This window comes from Liolophura sinensis, chromosome 12 (assembly GCF_032854445.1).
Source record: "Liolophura sinensis isolate JHLJ2023 chromosome 12, CUHK_Ljap_v2, whole genome shotgun sequence".
Lineage (NCBI taxonomy): Eukaryota > Metazoa > Mollusca > Polyplacophora > Chitonida > Chitonidae > Liolophura > Liolophura sinensis.
In genome coordinates this window covers 4,806,898-4,832,661 of record NC_088306.1, presented here as the reverse complement: position 1 = coordinate 4,832,661, position 25,764 = coordinate 4,806,898, and the positions used below count along the sequence as shown (strand labels likewise).

Genomic DNA, 25,764 nt, shown 5'->3' with positions numbered 1-25,764 from the left:
ATACAGAGTGTGGAATGGATGGTGAACATAATACAGAGAGTGAAATGGTCAGTGAACAGAATACAGAGTGTGGAATGGATGGTGAACAGAATACAGAGTGTGGAATGGTCAGTGAACATAATACAGAGTGTGAAATGGTCAGTGAACAGAATACAGAGTGTGAAATGGTCAGTGAACATAATACAGAGTGTGAAATGGTCGGTGAACATAATACAGAGTGTGGAATGGCAGGTGAACAGAATACAGAGTGTGGAATGGTCGGTGAACAGAATACAGAGTGTGGAATGGTTGGTGAACATAATACAGAGTGTGGAATGGTCGGTGAACAGAATACAGAGTGTAGAATGGCAGGTGAATAGAATACAGAGTGTGCAATGGTCAGTGAACAGAATACAGAGTGTGGAATGGTCAGTGAACATAATACAGAGTGTGGAATGGTCAGTGAACAGAATACAGAGTGTGGAATGGATGGTGAACATAATACAGAGTGTGAAATGGTCAGTGAACATAATACAGAGTGTGAAATGGTCGGTGAACATAATACAGGGTGTGGAATGGATGGTGAACATAATACAGAGTGTGGAATGATCGGTGAACATAATACAGAGTGTGGAATGGATGGTGAACATAATACAGAGTGTGAAATGGTCAGTGAACATAATACAGAGTGTGGAATGGATGGTGAACAGAATACAGAGTGTGGAATGGTCAGTGAACATAATACAGAGTGTGGAATGGTCGGTGAACAGAATACAGAGTGTGGAATGGTCGGTGAACAGAATACAGAGTGTGGAATGGTCGGTGAACAGAATACAGAGTGTGGAATGGTCGGTGAACAGAATACAGAGTGTGGAATGGTCAGTGAACAGAATACAGAGTGTGGAATGGATGGTAAACAGAATACAGAGTGTGAAATGGTCGGTGAACAGAATACAGAGTGTGGAATGGATGGTGAACAGAATACAGAGTGTGAAATGGTCAGTGAACATAATACAGAGTGTGGAATGGTCGGTGAACAGAATACAGAGTGTGGAATGGTCAGTGAACATAATACAGAGTGTGAAATGGTCAGTGAACATAATACAGAGTGTGGAATGGTCGGTGAACATAATACAGAGTGTGGAATGGTCGGTGAACAGAATACAGAGTGTGGAATGGTCAGTGAACAGAATACAGAGTGTGGAATGGATTGTGAACATAATACAGTGTGTGGAATGGTCAGTGAACATAATACAGAGTGTGGAATGGTCGGTGAGCAGAATACAGAGTGTGGAATGGATGGTGAACAGAATACAGAGTGGAATGGATGGTGAACAGAATACAGAGTGTGGAATGGTCGGTGAACAGAATACAGAGTGTGGAATGGATGGTGAACAGAATACAGAGTGTGAAATGGTCAGTGAACATAATACAGAGTGTGGAAAGGATGGTGAACAGAATACAGAGTGTGGAATGGTCGGTGAACAGAATACAGAGTGTGGAATGGATGGTGAACAGAATACAGAGTGTGGAATGGTCAGTGAACATAATACAGAGTGTGAAATGGTCAGTGAACATAATACAGAGTGTGGAATGGTCGGTGAACATAATACAGAGTGTGGAATGGTCGGTGAACAGAATACAGAGTGTGGAATGGTTGGTGAACATAATACAGAGTGTGGAATGGCAGGTGAACAGAATACAGAGTGTGGAATGGTCGGTGAACAGAATACAGAGTGTGGAATGGTCGGTGAACATAATACAGAGTGTAGAATGGCAGGTGAATAGAATACAGAGTGTGAAATGGTCAGTGAACATAATACAGAGTGTGGAATGGTCGGTGAACAGAATACAGAGTGTAGAATGGCAGGTGAATAGAATACAGGGTGTGAAATGGTCAGTGAACATAATACAGAGTGTGGAATGGTCAGTGAACAGAATACAGAGTGTAGAATGGCAGGTGAATAGAATACAGAGTGTGGAATGGTCAGTGAACATAATACAGAGTGTGGAATGGTCAGTGAACAGAATACAGAGTGTGGAATGGATGGTGAACAGAATACAGGGTGTGAAATGGTCAGTGAACATAATACAGAGTGTGGAATGGTCGGTGAACAGAATACAGAGTGTGGAATGATCAGTGAACAGAATACAGAGTGTGGAATGGTCGGTGAACAGAATACAGAGTGTGGAATGGTCGGTGAACAGAATACAGAGTGTGGAATGGATGGTGAACATAATACAGAGTGTGAAATGGTCAGTGAACATAATACAGAGTGTGGAATGGATGGTGAACAGAATACAGAGTGTGGAATGGTCGGTGAACAGAATACAGAGTGTGGAATGGATGGTGAACATAATACAGAATGTGAAATGGTCAGTGAACATAATACAGAGTGTGAAATGGTCGGTGAACATAATACAGAGTGTGGAATGGATGGTGAACATAATACAGAGTGTGAAATGGTCAGTGAACATAATACAGAGTGTGGAATGGTTGGTGAACAGAATACAGAGTGTACAATGGCAGGTCAACAGAATACAGAGTGTGAAATGTTCAGTGAACATCATACAGAGTGTGGACTGGATGGTGAACAGAATACAGAGTGTGGAATGGTCGGTGAACAGAATACAGAGTGTGGAATGGATGGTGAACAGAATACAGAGTGTGAAATGGTCAGTGAACAGAATACAGAGTGTGGAATGGATGGTGAACAGAATACAGAGTGTGGAATGGTCAGTGAACATAATACAGAGTGTGAAATGGTCAGTGAACATAATACAGAGTGTGGAATGGTCGGTGAACATAATACAGAGTGTGGAATGGTCGGTGAACAGAATACAGAGTGTGGAATGGTCGGTGAACATAATACAGAGTGTGGAATGGCAGGTGAACAGAATACAGAGTGTGGAATGGTCGGTGAACAGAATACAGAGTGTGGAATGGTTGGTGAACATAATACAGAGTGTGGAATGGTCGGTGAACAGAATACAGAGTGTAGAATGGCAGGTGAATAGAATACAGAGTGTGAAATTGTCAGTGAACAGAATACAGAGTGTGGAATGGTCAGTGAACATAATACAGAGTGTGGAATGGTCAGTGAACATAATACAGAGTGTGAAATGGTCAGTGAACATAATACAGAGTGTGGAATGGTCGGTGAACAGAATACAGAGTGTGGAATGGTCGGTGAACAGAATACAGAGTGTGGAATGGTCGGTGAACAGAATACAGAGTGTGGAATGGTCGGTGAACAGAATACAGAGTGTGGAATGGTCGGTGAACAGAATACAGAGTTTGGAATGGATGGTGAACAGAATATAGAGTGTGAAATGGTCGGTGAACATAATACAGAGTGTGGAATGGTCGGTGAACAGAATACAGAGTGTGGAATGGTCGGTGAACAGAATACAGAGTGTGGAATGGATGGTGAACATAATACAGTGTGTGAAATGGTCAGTGAACATAATACAGAGTGTGGAATGGTCGGTGAGCAGAATACAGAGTGTGGAATGGATGGTGAACAGAATACAGAGTGGAATGGATGGTGAACAGAATACAGAGTGTGAAATGGTCAGTGAACATAATACAGAGTGTGAAATGGTCAGTGAACATAATACAGAGTGTGGAATGGTCGGTGAACAGAATACAGAGTGTGGAATGGTCGGTGAACAGAATACAGAGTGTAGAATGGCAGGTGAATAGAATACAGAGTGTGAAATGGTCAGTGAACATAATACAGAGTGTGGAATGGTCGGTGAACAGAATACAGAGTGTGGAATGGATGGTGAACATAATACAGAGTGTGGAATGGTCAGTGAACATAATACAGAGTGTGGAATGGTCGGTGAACAGAATACAGAGTGTGGAATGGTCGGTGAACAGAATACAGAGTGTGGAATGGTCGGTGAACAGAATACAGAGTGTGGAATGGTCAGTGAACAGAATACAGAGTGTGGAATGGATGGTGAACATAATACAGAGTGTGGAATGGATGGTGAACATAATACAGAGTGTGGAATGGTCGGTGAACAGAATACAGAGTGTGAAATGGTCAGTGAACATAATACAGAGTGTGGAATGGTCGGTGAACAGAATACAGAGTGTGAAATGGTCGGTGAACAGAATACAGAGTGTGGAATGGTCAGTGAACATAATACAGAGTGTGGAATGGTCAGTGAACAGAATACAGAGTGTGGAATGGTCGGTGAACATAATACAGAGTGTGGAATGGTCGGTGAACAGAATACAGAGTGTGGAATGGTCAGTGAACATAATACAGAGTGTGGAATGGTCAGTGAACATAATACAGAGTGTGGAATGGTCAGTGAACATAATACAGAGTGTGGAATGGTCGGTGAACATAATACAGAGTGTGGAATGGTCGGTGAACATAATACAGAGTGTGGAATGGTCGGTTAACAGAATACAGAGTGTGGAATGGTCAGTGAACATAATACAGAGTGTGGAATGGTCGGTGAACAGAATACAGAGTGTAGAATGGCAGGTGAATAGAATACAGAGTGTGAAATGGTCAGTGAACATAATACAGAGTGTGGAATGGTCGGTGAACATAATACAGAGTGTAGAATGGCAGGTGAATAGAATACAGAGTGTGAAATGGTCAGTGAACATAATACAGAGTGTGGAATGGTCGGTGAACATAATACAGAGTGTAGAATGGCAGGTGAATAGAATACAGAGTGTGGAATGGTCAGTGAACATAATACAGAGTGTGGAATGGTCGGTGAACATAATACAGAGTGTGGAATGGATGTGAACATAATACAGAGTGGGAAATGGTCAGTGAACATAATACAGAGTGTGGAATGGTCAGTGAACATAATACAGAGTGTGGAATGGTCGGTGAACATAATACAGAGTGTGGAATGGATGGTGAACATAATACAAAGTGTGAAATGGTCGGTGAACATAATACAGAGTGTGGAATGGTCGGTGAACATAATACAGAGTGTGGAATGGTCAGTGAACATAATACAGAGTGTGGAATGGTCGGTGAACATAATACAGAGTGTGGAATGGTCAGTGAACATAATACAGAGTGTGGAATGGTCAGTGAACTTAATACAGAGTGTGGAATGGTCAGTGAACATAATACAGAGTGTGGAATGGTCGGTGAACAAAATACAGAGTGTGGAATGGTCGGTGAACATAATACAGAGTGTAGAATGGCAGGTGAATAGAATACAGAGTGTGAAATGGTCAGTGAACAGAATACAGAGTGTAGAATGGCAGGTGAATAGAATACAGAGTGTGAAATGGTCAGTGAACATAATACAGTGTGGAATGGTCGGTGAACATAATACAGAGTGTGGAATGGTCGGTGAACAGAATACAGAGTGTGGAATGGTCAGTGAACAGAATACAGAGTGTGGAATGGATGGTGAACATAATACAGAGTGTGGAATGGTCAGTGAACAGAATACAGAGTGTGGAATGGTCAGTGAACATAATACAGAGTGTGGAATGGTCGGTGAACATAATACAGAGTGTGGAATGGCAGGTGATTAGAATACAGAGTGTGGAATGGTCAGTGAACAGAATACAGAGTGTGGATTGGTCGGTGAACATAATACAGAGTGTAGAATGGCAGGTGAATAGAATACAGAGTGTGAAATGGTCAGTGAACATAATACAGAGTGTGAAATGGTCAGTGAACATAATACAGAGTGTGGAATGGTTGGTGAACATAATACAGAGTGTAGAATGGCAGGTGAATAGAATACAGAGTGTGAAATGGTCAGTGAACATAATACAGAGTGTGGAATGGTCAGTGAACAGAATACAGAGTGTGAAATGGTCAGTGAACATAATACAGAGTGTGGAATGGTTGGTGAACATAATACAGAGTGTAGAATGGCAGGTGAATAGAATACAGAGTGTGAAATGGTCAGTGAACAGAATACAGAGTGTGGAATGGTCAGTGAACATAATACAGAGTGTGGAATGGTCAGTGAACAGAATACAGAGTGTGGAATGGATGGTGAACATAATACAGAGTGTGAAATGGTCAGTGAACATAATACAGAGTGTGAAATGGTCGGTGAACATAATACAGAGTGTGGAATGGATGGTGAACATAATACAGAGTGTGGAATGGATGGTGAACATAATACAGAGTGTGGAATGGATGGTGAACAGAATACAGAGTGTGAAATGGTCAGTGAACATAATACAGAGTGTGGAATGGTCGGTGAACAGAATACAGAGTGTGAAATGGTCAGTGAACATAATACAGAGTGTGAAATGGTCAGTGAACATAATACAGAGTGTGGAATGGATGGTGAACAGAATACAGAGTGTGGAATGGATGGTGAACATAATACAGAGTGTGAAATGGTCAGTGAACATAATACACAGTGTGGAATGGTCGGTGAACATAATACAGAGTGTGGAATGGATGGTGAACATAATACAGAGTGTGAAATGGTCAGTGAACAGAATACAGAGTGTGGAATGGATGGTGAACAGAATACAGAGTGTGAAATGGTCAGTGAACATAATACACAGTGTGGAATGGTCGGTGAACATAATACAGAGTGTGGAATGGATGGTGAACATAATACAGAGTGTGAAATGGTCAGTGAACATAATACAGAGTGTGGAATGGTCGGTGAACATAATACAAAGTGTGGAATGGATGGTGAACATAATACAGAGTGTGAAATGGTCAGTGAACATAATACAGAATGTAGAATGGCAGGTGAACAGAATACAGAGTGTGAAATGGTCAGTGAACATCATACAGAGTGTGGACTGGATGGTGAACATAATACAGAGTGTGGAATGGTCGGTGAACAGAATACAGAGTGTGGAATGGATGGTGAACATAATACAGAGTGTGAAATGGTCAGTGAACATAATACAGAGTGTGGAATGGTCAGTGAACATAATACAGAGTGTGGAATGGATGGTGAACATAATACGGAGTGTGAAATGGTCAGTGAACATAATACAGAGTGTAGAATGGCAGGTGAACAGAATACAGAGTGTGAAATGGTCAGTGAACATCATACAGAGTGTGGACTGTTTGGTGAACAGAATACAGAGTGTGGAATGGTCGGTGAACAGAATACAGAGTGTGGAATGGATGGTGAACATAATACAGAGAGTGAAATGGTCAGTGAACAGAATACAGAGTGTGGAATGGATGGTGAACAGAATACAGAGTGTGGAATGGTCAGTGAACATAATACAGAGTGTGAAATGGTCAGTGAACAGAATACAGAGTGTGAAATGGTCAGTGAACATAATACAGAGTGTGAAATGGTCGGTGAACATAATACAGAGTGTGGAATGGCAGGTGAACAGAATACAGAGTGTGGAATGGTCGGTGAACAGAATACAGAGTGTGGAATGGTTGGTGAACATAATACAGAGTGTGGAATGGTCGGTGAACAGAATACAGAGTGTAGAATGGCAGGTGAATAGAATACAGAGTGTGCAATGGTCAGTGAACAGAATACAGAGTGTGGAATGGTCAGTGAACATAATACAGAGTGTGGAATGGTCAGTGAACAGAATACAGAGTGTGGAATGGATGGTGAACATAATACAGAGTGTGAAATGGTCAGTGAATATAATACAGAGTGTGAAATGGTCGGTGAACATAATACAGGGTGTGGAATGGATGGTGAACATAATACAGAGTGTGGAATGATCGGTGAACATAATACAGAGTGTGGAATGGATGGTGAACATAATACAGAGTGTGAAATGGTCAGTGAACATAATACAGAGTGTGGAATGGATGGTGAACAGAATACAGAGTGTGGAATGGTCAGTGAACATAATACAGAGTGTGGAATGGTCGGTGAACAGAATACAGAGTGTGGAATGGTCGGTGAACAGAATACAGAGTGTGGAATGGTCGGTGAACAGAATACAGAGTGTGGAATGGTCGGTGAACAGAATACAGAGTGTGGAATGGTCAGTGAACAGAATACAGAGTGTGGAATGGATGGTAAACAGAATACAGAGTGTGAAATGGTCGGTGAACAGAATACAGAGTGTGGAATGGATGGTGAACAGAATACAGAGTGTGAAATGGTCAGTGAACATAATACAGAGTGTGGAATGGTCGGTGAACAGAATACAGAGTGTGGAATGGTCAGTGAACATAATACAGAGTGTGAAATGGTCAGTGAACATAATACAGAGTGTGGAATGGTCGGTGAACATAATACAGAGTGTGGAATGGTCGGTGAACAGAATACAGAGTGTGGAATGGTCGGTGAACAGAATACAGAGTGTGGAATGGATGGTGAACATAATACAGTGTGTGGAATGGTCAGTGAACATAATACAGAGTGTGGAATGGTCGGTGAGCAGAATACAGAGTGTGGAATGGATGGTGAACAGAATACAGAGTGGAATGGATGGTGAACAGAATACAGAGTGTGGAATGGTCGGTGAACAGAATACAGAGTGTGGAATGGATGGTGAACAGAATACAGAGTGTGAAATGGTCAGTGAACATAATACAGAGTGTGGAAAGGATGGTGAACAGAATACAGAGTGTGGAATGGTCGGTGAACAGAATACAGAGTGTGGAATGGATGGTGAACAGAATACAGAGTGTGGAATGGTCAGTGAACATAATACAGAGTGTGGAAAGGATGGTGAACAGAATACAGAGTGTGGAATGGTCGGTGAACAGAATACAGAGTGTGGAATGGATGGTGAACAGAATACAGAGTGTGGAATGGTCAGTGAACATAATACAGAGTGTGAAATGGTCAGTGAACATAATACAGAGTGTGGAATGGTCGGTGAACATAATACAGAGTGTGGAATGGATGGTGAACAGAATACAGAGTGTGAAATGGTCAGTGAACATAATACAGAGTGTGGAATGGTCGGTGAACAGAATACAGAGTGTGGAATGGTCAGTGAACATAATACAGAGTGTGAAATGGTCAGTGAACATAATACAGAGTGTGGAATGGTCAGTGAACATAATACAGAGTGTGGAATGGTCAGTGAACATAATACAGAGTGTGGAATGGTCAGTGAACATAATACAGAGTGTGGAATGGTCGGTGAACATAATACAGAGTGTGGAATGGTCGGTGAACATAATACAGAGTGTGGAATGGTCGGTTAACAGAATACAGAGTCTGGAATGGTCAGTGAACATAATACAGAGTGTGGAATGGTCGGTGAACAGAATACAGAGTGTAGAATGGCAGGTGAATAGAATACAGAGTGTGAAATGGTCAGTGAACATAATACAGAGTGTGGAATGGTCGGTGAACATAATACAGAGTGTAGAATGGCAGGTGAATAGAATACAGAGTGTGAAATGGTCAGTGAACATAATACAGAGTGTGGAATGGTCGGTGAACATAATACAGAGTGTAGAATGGCAGGTGAATAGAATACAGAGTGTGGAATGGTCAGTGAACATAATACAGAGTGTGGAATGGTCGGTGAACATAATACAGAGTGTGGAATGGATGTGAACATAATACAGAGTGGGAAATGGTCAGTGAACATAATACAGAGTGTGGAATGGTCAGTGAACATAATACAGAGTGTGGAATGGTCGGTGAACATAATACAGAGTGTGGAATGGATGGTGAACATAATACAAAGTGTGAAATGGTCGGTGAACATAATACAGAGTGTGGAATGGTCGGTGAACATAATACAGAGTGTGGAATGGTCAGTGAACATAATACAGAGTGTGGAATGGTCGGTGAACATAATACAGAGTGTGGAATGGTCAGTGAACATAATACAGAGTGTGGAATGGTCAGTGAACTTAATACAGAGTGTGGAATGGTCAGTGAACATAATACAGAGTGTGGAATGGTCGGTGAACAAAATACAGAGTGTGGAATGGTCGGTGAACATAATACAGAGTGTAGAATGGCAGGTGAATAGAATACAGAGTGTGAAATGGTCAGTGAACAGAATACAGAGTGTAGAATGGCAGGTGAATAGAATACAGAGTGTGAAATGGTCAGTGAACATAATACAGTGTGGAATGGTCGGTGAACATAATACAGAGTGTGGAATGGTCGGTGAACAGAATACAGAGTGTGGAATGGTCAGTGAACAGAATACAGAGTGTGGAATGGATGGTGAACATAATACAGAGTGTGGAATGGTCAGTGAACAGAATACAGAGTGTGGAATGGTCAGTGAACATAATACAGAGTGTGGAATGGTCGGTGAACATAATACAGAGTGTGGAATGGCAGGTGATTAGAATACAGAGTGTGGAATGGTCAGTGAACAGAATACAGAGTGTGGATTGGTCGGTGAACATAATACAGAGTGTAGAATGGCAGGTGAATAGAATACAGAGTGTGAAATGGTCAGTGAACATAATACAGAGTGTGAAATGGTCAGTGAACATAATACAGAGTGTGGAATGGTTGGTGAACATAATACAGAGTGTAGAATGGCAGGTGAATAGAATACAGAGTGTGAAATGGTCAGTGAACATAATACAGAGTGTGGAATGGTCAGTGAACAGAATACAGAGTGTGAAATGGTCAGTGAACATAATACAGAGTGTGGAATGGTTGGTGAACATAATACAGAGTGTAGAATGGCAGGTGAATAGAATACAGAGTGTGAAATGGTCAGTGAACAGAATACAGAGTGTGGAATGGTCAGTGAACATAATACAGAGTGTGGAATGGTCAGTGAACAGAATACAGAGTGTGGAATGGATGGTGAACATAATACAGAGTGTGAAATGGTCAGTGAACATAATACAGAGTGTGAAATGGTCGGTGAACATAATACAGAGTGTGGAATGGATGGTGAACATAATACAGAGTGTGGAATGGATGGTGAACATAATACAGAGTGTGGAATGGATGGTGAACAGAATACAGAGTGTGAAATGGTCAGTGAACATAATACAGAGTGTGGAATGGTCGGTGAACAGAATACAGAGTGTGAAATGGTCAGTGAACATAATACAGAGTGTGAAATGGTCAGTGAACATAATACAGAGTGTGGAATGGATGGTGAACAGAATACAGAGTGTGGAATGGATGGTGAACATAATACAGAGTGTGAAATGGTCAGTGAACATAATACACAGTGTGGAATGGTCGGTGAACATAATACAGAGTGTGGAATGGATGGTGAACATAATACAGAGTGTGAAATGGTCAGTGAACAGAATACAGAGTGTGGAATGGATGGTGAACATAATACAGAGTGTGAAATGGTCAGTGAACAGAATACACAGTGTGGAATGGTCGGTGAACATAATACAGAGTGTGGAATGGATGGTGAACATAATACAGAGTGTGAAATGGTCAGTGAACATAATACAGAGTGTAGAATGACAGGTGAACAGAATACAGAGTGTGAAATGGTCAGTGAACATCATACAGAGTGTGGACTGGATGGTGAACATAATACAGAGTGTGGAATGGTCGGTGAACAGAATACAGAGTGTGGAATGGATGGTGAACATAATACAGAGTGTGAAATGGTCAGTGAACATAATACAGAGTGTGGAATGGTCAGTGAACATAATACAGAGTGTGGAATGGATGGTGAACATAATACGGAGTGTGAAATGGTCAGTGAACATAATACAGAGTGTAGAATGGCAGGTGAACAGAATACAGAGTGTGAAATGGTCAGTGAACATCATACAGAGTGTGGACTGGATGGTGAACAGAATACAGAGTGTGGAATGGTCGGTGAACAGAATACAGAGTGTGGAATGGATGGTGAACATAATACAGAGAGTGAAATGGTCAGTGAACAGAATACAGAGTGTGGAATGGATGGTGAACAGAATACAGAGTGTGGAATGGTCAGTGAACATAATACAGAGTGTGAAATGGTCAGTGAACAGAATACAGAGTGTGAAATGGTCAGTGAACATAATACAGAGTGTGAAATGGTCGGTGAACATAATACAGAGTGTGGAATGGCAGGTGAACAGAATACAGAGTGTGGAATGGTCGGTGAACAGAATACAGAGTGTGGAATGGTTGGTGAACATAATACAGAGTGTGGAATGGTCGGTGAACAGAATACAGAGTGTAGAATGGCAGGTGAATAGAATACAGAGTGTGCAATGGTCAGTGAACAGAATACAGAGTGTGGAATGGTCAGTGAACATAATACAGAGTGTGGAATGGTCAGTGAACAGAATACAGAGTGTGGAATGGATGGTGAACATAATACAGAGTGTGAAATGGTCAGTGAACATAATACAGAGTGTGAAATGGTCGGTGAACATAATACAGAGTGTGGAATGGATGGTGAACATAATACAGAGTGTGGAATGATCGGTGAACATAATACAGAGTGTGGAATGGATGGTGAACATAATACAGAGTGTGAAATGGTCAGTGAACATAATACAGAGTGTGGTATGGATGGTGAACAGAATACAGAGTGTGGAATGGTCAGTGAACATAATACAGAGTGTGGAATGGTCGGTGAACAGAATACAGAGTGTGGAATGGTCGGTGAACAGAATACAGAGTGTGGAATGGTCGGTGAACAGAATACAGAGTGTGGAATGGTCGGTGAACAGAATACAGAGTGTGGAATGGTCAGTGAACAGAATACAGAGTGTGGAATGGATGGTGAACAGAATACAGAGTGTGAAATGGTCGGTGAACAGAATACAGAGTGTGGAATGGATGGTGAACAGAATACAGAGTGTGAAATGGTCAGTGAACATAATACAGAGTGTGGAATGGTCGGTGAACAGAATACAGAGTGTGGAATGGTCAGTGAACATAATACAGAGTGTGAAATGGTCAGTGAACATAATACAGAGTGTGGAATGGTCGGTGAACAGAATACAGAGTGTGGAATGGTCGGTGAACAGAATACAGAGTGTGGAATGGTCGGTGAACAGAATACAGAGTGTGGAATGGATGGTGAACATAATACAGTGTGTGAAATGGTCAGTGAACATAATACAGAGTGTGGAATGGTCGGTGAGCAGAATACAGAGTGTGGAATGGATGGTGAACAGAATACAGAGTGGAATGGATGGTGAACAGAATACAGAGTGTGGAATGGTCGGTGAACAGAATACAGAGTGTGGAATGGATGGTGAACAGAATACAGAGTGTGAAATTGTCAGTGAACATAATACAGAGTGTGGAAAGGATGGTGAACAGAATACAGAGTGTGGAATGGTCGGTGAACAGAATACAGAGTGTGGAATGGATGGTGAACAGAATACAGAGTGTGGAATGGTCAGTGAACATAATACAGAGTGTGAAATGGTCAGTGAACATAATACAGAGTGTGGAATGGTCGGTGAACATAATACAGAGTGTGGAATGGTCGGTGAACAGAATACAGAGTGTTGAATGGTTGGTGAACATAATACAGAGTGTGGAATGGCAGGTGAACAGAATACAGAGTGTGGAATGGTCGGTGAACAGAATACAGAGTGTGGAATGGTCGGTGAACATAATACAGAGTGTAGAATGGCAGGTGAATAGAATACAGAGTGTGAAATGGTCAGTGAACATAATACAGAGTGTGGAATGGTCGGTGAACAGAATACAGAGTGTAGAATGGCAGGTGAATAGAATACAGGGTGTGAAATGGTCAGTGAACATAATACAGAGTGTGGAATGGTCAGTGAACAGAATACAGAGTGTAGAATGGCAGGTGAATAGAATACAGAGTGTGAAATGGTCAGTGAACAGAATACAGAGTGTGGAATGGTCAGTGAACATAATACAGAGTGTGGAATGGTCAGTGAACAGAATACAGAGTGTGGAATGGATGGTGAACAGAATACAGGGTGTGAAATGGTCAGTGAACATAATACAGAGTGTGGAATGGTCGGTGAACAGAATACAGAGTGTGGAATGATCAGTGAACAGAATACAGAGTGTGGAATGGTCGGTGAACAGAATACAGAGTGTGGAATGGTCGGTGAACAGAATACAGAGTGTGGAATGGATGGTGAACATAATACAGAGTGTGAAATGGTCAGTGAACATAATACAGAGTGTGGAATGGATGGTGAACAGAATACAGAGTGTGGAATGGTCGGTGAACAGAATACAGAGTGTGGAATGGATGGTGAACATAATACAGAGTGTGAAATGGTCAGTGAACATAATACAGAGTGTGAAATGGTCGGTGAACATAATACAGAGTGTGGAATGGATGGTGAACATAATACAGAGTGTGAAATGGTCAGTGAACATAATACAGAGTGTGGAATGGTTGGTGAACAGAATACAGAGTGTAGAATGGCAGGTCAACAGAATACAGAGTGTGAAATGGTCAGTGAACATCATACAGAGTGTGGACTGGATGGTGAACAGAATACAGAGTGTGGAATGGTCGGTGAACAGAATACAGAGTGTGGAATGGATGGTGAACAGAATACAGAGTGTGAAATGGTCAGTGAACAGAATACAGAGTGTGGAATGGATGGTGAACATAATACAGAGTGTGGAATGGTCAGTGAACATAATACAGAGTGTGAAATGGTCAGTGAACATAACACAGAGTGTGAAATGGTCAGTGAACATAATACAGAGTGTGGAATGGTCGGTGAACATAATACAGAGTGTGGAATGGTCGGTGAACAGAATACAGAGTGTGGAATGGTCGGTGAAGATAATACAGAGTGTGGAATGGCAGGTGAACATAATACAGAGTGTGGAATGGTCGGTGAACAGAATACAGAGTGTGGAATGGTTGGTGAACATAATGCAGAGTGTGGAATGGTCGGTGAACAGAATACAGAGTGTAGAATGGCAGGTGAATAGAATACAGAGTGTGAAATGGTCAGTGAACAGAATACAGAGTGTGGAATGGTCAGTGAACATAATACAGAGTGTGGAATGGTCAGTGAACATAATACAGAGTGTGAAATGGTCAGTGAACATAATACAGAGTGTGGAATGGTCGGTGAACAGAATACAGAGTGTGGAATGGTCGGTGAACAGAATACAGAGTGTGGAATGGTCGGTGAACAGAATACAGAGTGTGGAATGGTCGGTGAACAGAATACAGAGTGTGGAATGGTCGGTGAACAGAATACAGAGTTTGGAATGGATGGTGAACAGAATACAGAGTGTGAAATGGTCGGTGAACATAATACAGAGTGTGGAATGGTCGGTGAACAGAATACAGAGTGTGGAATGGTCGGTGAACAGAATACAGAGTGTGGAATGGATGGTGAACATAATACAGTGTGTGAAATGGTCAGTGAACATAATACAGAGTGTGGAATGGTCGGTGAGCAGAATACAGAGTGTGGAATGGATGGTGAACAGAATACAGAGTGGAATGGATGGTGAACAGAATACAGAGTGTGAAATGGTCAGTGAACATAATACAGAGTGTGAAATGGTCAGTGAACATAATTCAGAGTGTGGAATGGTCGGTGAACAGAATACAGAGTGTGGAATGGTTGGTGAACAGAATACAGAGTGTAGAATGGCAGGTGAATAGAATACAGAGTGTGAAATGGTCAGTGAACAGAATACAGAGTGTGGAATGGATGGTGAACATATTACAGAGTGTGGAATGGATGGTGAACATAATACAGAGTGTGGAATGGTCGGTGAACAGAATACAGAGTGTGAAATGGTCAGTGAACATAATACAGAGTGTGGAATGGTCGGTGAACAGAATACAGAGTGTGAAATGGTCGGTGAACAGAATACAGAGTGTGGAATGGTCGGTGAACAGAATACAGAGTGTGAAATGGTCAGTGAACAGAATACAGAGTGTGGAATGGATGGTGAACATAATACAGAGTGTGGAATGGATGGTGAACATAATACAGATTGTGGAATGGTCGGTGAATAGAATACAGAGTGTGAAATGGTCAGTGAACATAATACAGAGTGTGGAATGGTCGGTGAACAGAATACAGAGTGTGAAATGGTCGGTGAACAGAATACAGAGTGTGGAATGGTCAGTGAACATAATACAGAGTGTGGAATGGTCAGTGAACAGAATACAGAGTGTGGAATGGTCGGTGAACATAATACAGAGTGTGGAATGGTCGGTGAACAGAATACAGAGTGTGGAATGGTCAGTGAACATAATACAGAGTGTGGAATGGTCAGTGAACATAATACAGAGTGTGGAATGGTCAGTGAACATAATACAGAGTGTGGAATGGTCGGTGAACATAATACAGAGTGTGGAATGGTCGGTGAACATAATACAGAGTGTGGAATGGTCGGTTAACAGAATACAGAGTCTGGAATGGTCAGTGAACATAATACAGAGTGTGGAATGGTCGGTGAACAGAATACAGAGTGTAGAATGGCAGGTGAATAGAATACAGAGTGTGAAATGGTCAGTGAACATAATACAGAGTGTGGAATGGTCGGTGAACATAATACAGAGTGTAGAATGGCAGGTGAATAGAATACAGAGTGTGAAATGGTCAGTGAACATAATACAGAGTGTGGAATGGTCGGTGAACATAATACAGAGTGTAGAATGGCAGGTGAATAGAATACAGAGTGTGGAATGGTCAGTGAACATAATACAGAGTGTGGAATGGTCGGTGAACATAATACAGAGTGTGGAATGGATGTGAACATAATACAGAGTGTGAAATGGTCAGTGAACATAATACAGAGTGTGGAATGGTCAGTGAACATAATACAGAGTGTGGAATGGTCGGTGAACATAATACAGAGTGTGGAATGGATGGTGAACATAATACAAAGTGTGAAATGGTCGGTGAACATAATACAGAGTGTGGAATGGTCGGTGAACATAATACAGAGTGTGGAATGGTCGGTGAACATAATACAGAGTGTGGAATGGTCAGTGAACATAATACAAGGTGTGGAATGGTCAGTGAACATAATACAGAGTGTGGAATGGTCAGTGAACATAATACAGAGTGTGGAATGGTCGGTGAACATAATACAGAGTGTGGAATGGTCGGTGAACATAATACAGAGTGTGGAATGGTCGGTTAACAGAATACAGAGTGTGGAATGGTCAGTGAACATAATACAGAGTGTGGAATGGTCGGTGAACAGAATACAGAGTGTAGAATCGCAGGTGAATAGAATACAGAGTGTGAAATGGTCAGTGAACATAATACAGAGTGTGGAATGGTCGGTGAACAGAATACAGAGTGTAGAATGGCAGGTGAATAGAATACAGAGTGTGGAATGGTCGGTGAACAGAATACAGAGTGTGGAATGGTCGGTGAACATAATACAGAGTGTAGAATGGCAGGTGAATAGAATACAGAGTGTGGAATGGTCAGTAAACAGAGTACAGAGTGTGGAATGGTCGGTGAACAGAATACAGAGTGTGGAATGGTCAGTGAACATAATACAGAGTGTAGAATGGCAGGTGAATAGAATACAGAGTGTGAAATGGTCAGTGAACATAATACAGAGTGTGGAATGGTCAGTGAACATAATACAGAGTGTAGAATGGCATGTGAATAGAATACAGAGTGTGGAATGGTCGGTGAACATAATACAGAGTGTAGAATGGCAGGTGAATAGAATACAGAGTGTGAAATGGTCAGTGAACAGAATACAGAGTGTGGAATGGTCGGTGAACAGAATACAGAGTGTGGAATGGTCAGTGAACAGGATACAGAGTGTGGAATGGTCAGTGAACATAATACAGAGTGTGGAATGGTCGGTGAACAGAATACAGAGTGTGGAATGGTCAGTGAACATAATACAGAGTGTGGAATGGTCGGTGAACAGAATACAGAGTGTGGAATGGTCGGTGAACAGAATACAGAGTGTGGAATGGTCAGTGAACATAATACAGAGTGTGGAATGGATGGTGAACAGAATACAGAGTGTGGAATGGTCAGTGAACATAATACAGAGTGTGGAATGGTCGGTGAACAGAATACAGAGTGTAGAATGGCAGGTGAACAGAATACAGAGTGTGAAATGGTCAGTGAACATAATACAGAGTGTGGAATGGTCGGTGAACAGAATACAGAGTGTGGAATGGTCAGTGAACATAATACAGATTGTGGAATGGTCAGTGAACAGAATACAGAGTGTAGAATGGCAGGTGAATAGAATACAGAGTGTGAAATGGTCAGTGAACATAATACAGAGTGTGGAATGGTCGGTTAACAGAATACAGAGTGTGGAATGGTCAGTGAACATAATACAGAGTGTGGAATGGTCGGTGAACAGAATACAGAGTGTAGAATGGCAGGTGAATAGAATACAGAGTGTGAAATGGTCAGTGAACATAATACAGAGTGTGGAATGGTCGGTGAACAGAATACAGAGTGTAGAATGGCAGGTGAATAGAATACAGAGTGTGGAATGGTCGGTGAACAGAATACAGAGTGTGGAATGGTCAGTGAACATAATACATAGTGTGAAATGGTCAGTGAACATAATACAGAGTGTGGAATGGTCGGTGAACAGAATACAGAGTGTGGAATGGTCGGTGAACAGAATACAGAGTGTGGAATGGTCGGTGAACAGAATACAGAGTGTGGAATGGTCGGTGAACAGAATACAGAGTGTGGAATGGTCGGTGAACAGAATACAGAGTTTGGAATGGATGGTGAACAGAATACAGAGTGTGAAATGGTCGGTGAACATAATACAGAGTGTGGAATGGTCGGTGAACAGAATACAGAGTGTGGAATGGTCGGTGAACAGAATACAGAGTGTGGAATGGATGGTGAACATAATACAGTGTGTGAAATGGTCAGTGAACATAATACAGAGTGTGGAATGGTCGGTGAGCAGAATACAGAGTGTGGAATGGATGGTGAACAGAATACAGAGTGGAATGGATGGTGAACAGAATACAGAGTGTGAAATGGTCAGTGAACATAATACAGAGTGTGAAATGGTCAGTGAACATAATACAGAGTGTGAAATGGTCGGTGAACAGAATACAGAGTGTGGAATGGTCGGTGAACAGAATACAGAGTGTAGAATGGCAGGTGAATAGAATACAGAGTGTGAAATGGTCAGTGAACAGAATACAGAGTGTGGAATGGATGGTGAACATAATACAGAGTGTGGAATGGATGGTGAACATAATACAGAGTGTGGAATGGTCGGTGAACAGAATACAGAGTGTGAAATGGTCAGTGAACATAATACAGAGTGTGGAATGGTCGGTGAACAGAATACAGAGTGTGAAATGGTCGGTGAACAGAATACAGAGTGTGGAATGGTCGGTGAACAGAATACAGAGTGTGAAATGGTCAGTGAACAGAATACAGAGTGTGGAATGGATGGTGAACATAATACAGAGTGTGGAATGGATGGTGAACATAATACAGAGTGTGGAATGGTCGGTGAACAGAATACAGAGTGTGAAATGGTCAGTGAACATAATACAGAGTGTGGAATGGTCAGTGAACAGAATACAGAGTGTGGAATGGTCGGTGAACATAATACAGAGTGTGGAATGGTCGGTTAACAGAATACAGAGTCTGGAATGGTCAGTGAACATAATACAGAGTGTGGAATGGTCGGTGAACAGAATACAGAGTGTAGAATGGCAGGTGAATAGAATACAGAGTGTGAAATGGTCAGTGAACATAATACAGAGTGTGGAATGGTCGGTGAACATAATACAGAGTGTAGAATGGCAGGTGAATAGAATACAGAGTGTGAAATGGTCAGTGAACATAATACAGAGTGTGGAATGGTCGGTGAACATAATACAGAGTGTAGAATGACAGGTGAACAGAATACAGAGTGTGAAATGGTCAGTGAACATAATACAGAGTGTGGAATGGATGGTGAACATATTACAAAGTGTGAAATGGGCGGTGAACATAATACAGAGTGTGAACTGGATGGTGAACATAATACAGAGTGTGGAATGGTCGGTGAACATAATACAGAGTGTGGAATGGTCAGTGAACATAATACAAGGTGTGGAATGGTCAGTGAACATAATACAGAGTGTGGAATGGTCAGTGAACATAATACAGAGTGTGGAATGGTCGGTGAACATAATACAGAGTGTGGAATGGTCGGTGAACATAATACAGAGTGTGGAATGGTCGGTTAACAGAATACAGAGTGTGGAATGGTCAGTGAACATAATACAGAGTGTGGAATGGTCGGTGAACAGAATACAGAGTGTAGAATCGCAGGTGAATAGAATACAGAGTGTGAAATGGTCAGTGAACATAATACAGAGTGTGGAATGGTCGGTGAACAGAATACAGAGTGTAGAATGGCAGGTGAATAGAATACAGAGTGTGGAATGGTCGGTGAACAGAATACAGAGTGTGGAATGGTCGGTGAACATAATACAGAGTGTAGAATGGCAGGTGAATAGAATACAGAGTGTGGAATGGTCAGTAAACAGAGTACAGAGTGTGGAATGGTCGGTGAACAGAATACAGAGTGTGGAATGGTCAGTGAACATAATACAGAGTGTAGAATGGCAGGTGAATAAAATACAGAGTGTGAAATGGTCAGTGAACATAATACAGAGTGTGGAATGGTCGGTGAACATAATACAGAGTGTAGAATGGCAGGTGAATAGAATACAGAGTGTGAAATGGTCAGTGAACAGAATACAGAGTGTGGAATGGTTGGTGAACATAATACAGAGTGTAGAATGACAGGTGAATAGAATACAGAGTGTGAAATGGTCAGTGAACATAATACAGAGTGTGGAATGGTCGGTGAACAGAATACAGAGTGTAGAATGGCAGGTGAATAGAATACAGAGTGTGAAATGGTCAGTGAACATAATACAGAGTGTGGAATGGTCGGTGAACATAATACAGAGTGTAGAATGGCAGGTGAATAGAATACAGAGTGTGAAATGGTCAGTGAACATAATACAGAGTGTGGAATGGTCAGTGAACATAATACAGAGTGTAGAATGGCATGTGAATAGAATACAGAGTGTGGAATGGTCGGTGAACATAATACAGAGTGTAGAATGGCAGGTGAATAGAATACAGAGTGTGAAATGGTCAGTGAACAGAATACAGAGTGTGGAATGGTCGGTGAACAGAATACAGAGTGTGGAATGGTCAGTGAACAGGATACAGAGTGTGGAATGGTCAGTGAACATAATACAGAGTGTGGAATGGTCGGTGAACAGAATACAGAGTGTGGAATGGTCAGTGAACATAATACAGAGTGTGGAATGGTCGGTGAACAGAATACAGAGTGTGGAATGGTCGGTGAACAGAATACAGAGTGTGGAATGGTCAGTGAACATAATACAGAGTGTGGAATGGATGGTGAACAGAATACAGAGTGTGGAATGGTCAGTGAACATAATACAGAGTGTGGAATGGTCGGTGAACAGAATACAGAGTGTAGAATGGCAGGTGAACAGAATACAGAGTGTGAAATGGTCAGTGAACATAATACAGAGTGTGGAATGGTCGGTGAACAGAATACAGAGTGTGGAATGGTCAGTGAACATAATACAGATTGTGGAATGGTCAGTGAACAGAATACAGAGTGTAGAATGGCAGGTGAATAGAATACAGAGTGTGAAATGGTCAGTGAACATAATACAGAGTGTGGAATGGTCGGTTAACAGAATACAGAGTGTGGAATGGTCAGTGAACATAATACAGAGTGTGGAATGGTCGGTGAACAGAATACAGAGTGTAGAATGGCAGGTGAATAGAATACAGAGTGTGAAATGGTCAGTGAACATAATACAGAGTGTGGAATGGTCGGTGAACAGAATACAGAGTGTAGAATGGCAGGTGAATAGAATACAGAGTGTGGAATGGTCGGTGAACAGAATACAGAGTGTGGAATGGTCGGTGAACATAATACAGAGTGTAGAATGGCAGGTGAATAGAATATAGAGTGTGGAATGGTCAGTAAACAGAGTACAGAGTGTGGAATGGTCGGTGAACAGAATACAGAGTGTGGAATGGTCAGTGAACATAATACAGAGTGTAGAATGGCAGGTGAATAGAATACAGAGTGTGAAATGGTCAGTGAACAGAATACAGAGTGTGGAATGGTTGGTGAACATAATACAGAGTGTAGAATGACAGGTGAATAGAATACAGAGTGTGAAATGGTCAGTGAACATAATACAGAGTGTGGAATGGTCGGTGAACAGAATACAGAGTGTGGAATGGCAGGTGAATAGAATACAGAGTGTGAAATGGTCAGTGAACATAATACAGAGTGTGGAATGGTCGGTGAACATAATACAGAGTGTAGAATGGCAGGTGAATAGAATACAGAGTGTGAAATGGTCAGTGAACATAATACAGAGTGTGGAATGGTCAGTGAACATAATACAGAGTGTAGAATGGCAGGTGAATAGAATACAGAGTGTGGAATGGTCGGTGAACATAATACAGAGTGTAGAATGGCAGGTGAATAGAATACAGAGTGTGAAATGGTCAGTGAACAGAATACAGAGTGTGGAATGGTCAGTGAACAGAATACAGAGTGTGGAATGGTCAGTGAACAGAATACAGAGTGTGGAATGGTCAGTGAACATAATACAGAGTGTGGAATGGTCGGTGAACAGAATACAGAGTGTGGAATGGTCAGTGAACATAATACAGAGTGTGGAATGGTCAGTGAACATAATACAGAGTGTGGAATGGATGGTGAACAGAATACAGAGTGTGGAATGGTCAGTGAACATAATACAAAGTGTGGAATGGTCGGTGAACAGAATACAGAGTGTAGAATGGCAGGTGAACAGAATACAGAGTGTGGAATGGTCGGTGAACAGAATACAGAGTGTGGAATGGTCAGTGAACATAATACAGAGTGTGGAATGGATGGTGAACAGAATACAGAGTGTGGAATGGTCAGTGAACATAATACAGAGTGTGGAATGGTCGGTGAACAGAATACAGAGTGTAGAATGGCAGGTGAACAGAATACAGAGTGTGAAATGGTCAGTGAACATAATACAGAGTGTGGAATGGTCGGTGAACAGAATACAGAGTGTGGAATGGTCAGTGAACATAATACAGATTGTGGAATGGTCGGTGAACAGAATACAGAGTGTAGAATGGCAGGTGAATAGAATACAGAGTGTGAAATGGTCAGTGAACATAATACAGAGTGTGGAATGGTCGGTGAACAGAATACAGAGTGTGGAATGGTCGGTGAACAGAATACAGAGTGTGGAATGGTCGGTGAACAGAATACAGAGTGTGGAATGGTCGGTGAACATAATACAGAGTGTAGAATGGCAGGTGAATAGAATACAGAGTGTGAAATGGTCAGTGAACAGAATACAGAGTGTGGAATGGTCGGTGAACATATTACAGAGTGTGGAATGGATCGTGAACATAATACAGAGTGTGAAATGGTCAGTGAACATAATACAGAGTGTGGAATGGTTGGTGAACATAATACAGAGTGTGGAATGGTCGGTGAACAGAATACAGAGTGTGGAATGGATGGTGAACAGAATACAGAGTGTGAAATGGTCAGTGAACATAATACAGAGTGTGAAATGGTCAGTGAACATAATACAGAGTGTGGAATAGTCGGTGAACAGAATGCAGAGTGTGAAATGGTCAGTGAACATAATACAGAGTGTGAAATGGCAGGTGAATAGAATACAGAGTGTGAAATGGTCGATAAACAGCATACAGAGTATGGAATAGTCGGTAAACAGAATACAGAGTGTAGAATGGCAGGTGAACAGAATACAGAGTGTGGAATGGTCAGTAAACAGAGTATGGAATGGTCGGTAAACAGAAAACAGAGTGTGGAATGGCAGGTGAACAGAATGCAGAGTGTGGAATGGTCGGTAAGGTATGGAATGGTCGGGAAACAAAATGCAGAGTGTAGAAGGGCAGGTGACCAGAATGCAGAGTGTGAAATGGTCAGTAAAGTATGGAATGGGCGGCAAACAAAATACAGAGTGTAGAATGGCAGGTGAACAGAATGCAGAGTGTGGAATGGTCGGTAAAGTATGGAATGGTCGGCGAACAAAATACAGAGTGTAGAATGGCAGGTGAACAGAATGCCGAGTGTGGAATGGTCGGTAAAGTATGGAATGGTCAGCAAACAAAATACAGAGTGTAGAATGGCAGATGAACAGAATACAGAGTGTGGAATGGTCGGTAAAGTATGGAATGGTCGGCAAACAAAATACAGAGTGTAGGATGGCAGGTGAAAAGAATACAGAGTACGGAGTGGTCGGTAAACAGAATACAGAGTGTGGAATGGCAGGTAAATAGAATACAGAGTGTGGAAGGACAGATCAACAGAATACAGAGTGTGGAATGGTCGGTGAACAGAATACAGAGTGTGGAATGGTCGGTGAACATAATACAGAGTGTGGAATGGTCAGTGAACATAATACATAGTGTGAAATGGTCAGTGAACATAATACAGAGTGTGGAATGGTCAGTGAACAGAATACAGAGTGTGGAATGGTCAGTGAACAGAATACAGAGTGTGGAATGGTCAGTGAACATAATACAGAGTGTGGAATGGTCGGTGAACAGAATACAGAGTGTGGAATGGTCAGTGAACATAATACAGAGTGTGGAATGGTCAGTGAACATAATACAGAGTGTGGAATGGATGGTGAACAGAATACAGAGTGTGGAATGGTCAGTGAACATAATACAAAGTGTGGAATGGTCGGTGAACAGAATACAGAGTGTAGAATGGCAGGTGAACAGAATACAGAGTGTGGAATGGTCGGTGAACAGAATACAGAGTGTGGAATGGTCAGTGAACATAATACAGAGTGTGGAATGGATGGTGAACAGAATACAGAGTGTGGAATGGTCAGTGAACATAATACAGAGTGTGGAATGGTCGGTGAACAGAATACAGAGTGTAGAATGGCAGGTGAACAGAATACAGAGTGTGAAATGGTCAGTGAACATAATACAGAGTGTGGAATGGTCGGTGAACAGAATACAGAGTGTGGAATGGTCAGTGAACATAATACAGATTGTGGAATGGTCGGTGAACAGAATACAGAGTGTAGAATGGCAGGTGAATAGAATACAGAGTGTGAAATGGTCAGTGAACATAATACAGAGTGTGGAATGGTCGGTGAACAGAATACAGAGTGTGGAATGGTCGGTGAACAGAATACAGAGTGTGGAATGGTCGGTGAACAGAATACAGAGTGTGGAATGGTCGGTGAACATAATACAGAGTGTAGAATGGCAGGTGAATAGAATACAGAGTGTGAAATGGTCAGTGAACAGAATACAGAGTGTGGAATGGTCGGTGAACATATTACAGAGTGTGGAATGGATCGTGAACATAATACAGAGTGTGAAATGGTCAGTGAACATAATACAGAGTGTGGAATGGTTGGTGAACATAATACAGAGTGTGGAATGGTCGGTGAACAGAATACAGAGTGTGGAATGGATGGTGAACAGAATACAGAGTGTGAAATGGTCAGTGAACATAATACAGAGTGTGAAATGGTCAGTGAACATAATACAGAGTGTGGAATAGTCGGTGAACAGAATGCAGAGTGTGAAATGGTCAGTGAACATAATACAGAGTGTGAAATGGCAGGTGAATAGAATACAGAGTGTGAAATGGTCGATAAACAGCATACAGAGTATGGAATAGTCGGTAAACAGAATACAGAGTGTAGAATGGCAGGTGAACAGAATACAGAGTGTGGAATGGTCAGTAAACAGAGTATGGAATGGTCGGTAAACAGAAAACAGAGTGTGGAATGGCAGGTGAACAGAATGCAGAGTGTGGAATGGTCGGTAAGGTATGGAATGGTCGGGAAACAAAATGCAGAGTGTAGAAGGGCAGGTGACCAGAATGCAGAGTGTGAAATGGTCAGTAAAGTATGGAATGGGCGGCAAACAAAATACAGAGTGTAGA

General features: G+C 41.8%; 1 protein-coding gene across 1 annotated transcript in view; it reads left to right on the top strand.

The window, feature by feature from the left end:
• LOC135479080 (uncharacterized) overlaps positions 1–25,764 on the top strand; it is a 78,692-nt gene that overhangs the window by 37,561 nt on the left and 15,367 nt on the right.